This window comes from Euprymna scolopes, chromosome 38, assembly GCF_053919585.1.
Source record: "Euprymna scolopes isolate OS-2025 chromosome 38, ASM5391958v1, whole genome shotgun sequence".
Classification (NCBI taxonomy): domain Eukaryota; kingdom Metazoa; phylum Mollusca; class Cephalopoda; order Sepiida; family Sepiolidae; genus Euprymna; species Euprymna scolopes.
In genome coordinates this window covers 29125044-29127543 of record NC_136519.1, presented here as the reverse complement: position 1 = coordinate 29127543, position 2500 = coordinate 29125044, and the positions used below count along the sequence as shown (strand labels likewise).

General features: G+C 31.1%; 1 protein-coding gene across 1 annotated transcript in view; it reads right to left on the bottom strand.

Moving 5' to 3' along the window:
- LOC145263255 (uncharacterized) overlaps nt 1–2500 on the bottom strand; it is a 46572-nt gene that overhangs the window by 41910 nt on the left and 2162 nt on the right. The gene's annotated exons all lie outside the window — the stretch shown is intronic.

Sequence of the window (2500 nt, the reverse complement as noted above, 5' to 3'; positions counted from 1 at the left end):
TATATATATATATATATATATGTAGGAATTCTTGGAACCTTACGGTGGCCTTTTTAAAAGACGAAGTAACATTTTATTCTGATGTGCTCCTAAGCTTACAGAGTAAACATTACTCGGCTTGATCTCTCGCTTGGAAAACGCTGTCTCCATTTGATAAACTTCGATTTTCTAAGCTACTTTCAGCCAAGGATGTTAAGTCCGTCATATAAACAATCAAAAATTTACTCATTTCTTAAACCTTTTGATTAAAAATAAATTTGCCTTCATTCTCGGATCAGCGTATATTTAATTTCTCTAAATTCAAATTGTCAGTAGTCGATACGTTTGTGTTGTCTAGAGAACTTGAATTTTGTGTCCCTCCTCGCCAGATTGACGTAACTCAAATTCTTAGTGAATTTCAGATTATATTTTCACAAATAAAAAATAATGGGTCAGGTGACAATATTTCTTCTCGCCATTTTATTTGGCAAAGTAATCATTTCATTGCGGCTAAGCAATTAAAATCAATAATGAGATTTACATTTCTCGCCCAGATAAAGGCAACGGTGTAGTTATCCTTGACCGCCAAGACTACATTGCAACAATGCTTTCTATTCTTAACAATGATAGCAAATTTATCTGTTTAGGTTCCCTGGCCGCCGATGACACTCCTTCAATCGAAACTAAGCTTCAAAATAAACTACTCCGATGGCATAAACTTAAATATTTATCTAAGGAAGTTTATAATAATATCCGACCGGTGGGCTCTCAACGCCCCAGGATTTACGGACTGCCTAAGGTACACAAAATTGATACTCCATTGAGACCAATCTTGTCGATGGTAGGTTCGGCCCAACACAATCTGGCTAAATTGCTGGTTTTAATTCTTGAACCAGTCTGTTCTTTTTATTCAACACATTGCACACCCGATTCTTTTCATTTCGCATCGACTATCAAGGAGCTTCCTCTTACCATTAACAACTGTTATTTGGTCTCCTTTGACATATATATATATATATATATATATATATATATATATATATATATACATATATATATATACACCAATATATATATACATATACATATACATATATATATACACAAATATATATATACATATATATATGCATATATATATGTATACATATATATGTATACATATATATACATATATATGCATGCATATATATGTTTACATATATATGTATACACATATATGTATACACATATATGTATACATATATATATACATATATATGTATACATATATATACATATATATGTATACATATATATGTTTACATATATATACATATATATGTATACATATATATACATATATATGTGTACATATATATACATATATATGTGTACATATATATACATATATATATATATATATATATATATATATATATATATATATATATATATATATACATATATATACACATATAGAGGATAAAAATTACTACCGGAACAGTAGTAGAAACTCGCTATGAAGCAAGCGAACAACAGATGTTGTATTTGAGAGAAACAGCTTACCTTATAGGCTTGTATATACTGATGTGTGTTAGCTGTTTTATTTTTTGATAAAGTCAATGTCAAGGGAGAGATAAAGCGCCTTCATAGGGTTTTCCTCGTCTGAGTTTTATAGGATGGTGCTTTGGTGGGGGGGTATTTCATAGCATGTCTTTTAAAACTTTATATAGTCATGTTTGGGGGGTATTTCGTCTTATAGATAATATTAGGTCATCAGGAGAGAATACGCACCGTTTCGGGGCCTTCGTCTCTACGGCTTGTTCACGTATCGGCTCCCCCTCACTGATGTGAGGCCCAATTATCTGCTCAATACAGTTAAAGGAAAAGACGTTTGATAATTAAACGGCTCTTGTTACGAGCAACGGCTTTGCGCATGTCGTTCAATGTTCAAAGGCTACGTCTGAGATATTGTTGGGACGTGCACATGTCGAAGAAAATAATGATAATATTAACAATAATAATAACAACAATAATAATAAAAGTACTATATATATATATATATATATATCTGAATATATATATATATATAACTAAAGGTATATATATATGTACATAACATTAATAAAAATATATATATATGTATACATGAACACATAAAAAAAATCTACTCACATTAATAACTACACTGTAGACCCTTGCGAACATATCATGCGGTGTTCCTTTTCGCCTAGATTGTAACGTCAGCTCTCTCTCTTTTTTTTTTTTCCACGTATTAATGTTGTTTCTACTCGGCTGTTATAAGTTATTGTAAATCCAGTCTAGGTATTTTCCTTGTTACGGCTTTTTCGCATTAGCCACATTCGTTGATGCGAGGCTTAGATATCTGAATTGCATTTGAATTAACTGTTCAATGCAGTAAAAATGCATAAAAATTGGCGTTTCATATAACGACGGCTTTGTGCGCATGACGTTTAAATTTAAAGGCTGCGTTAAGTTAAGACACGCTTATATCGAAAGAATAGAAAAACAAAACAAA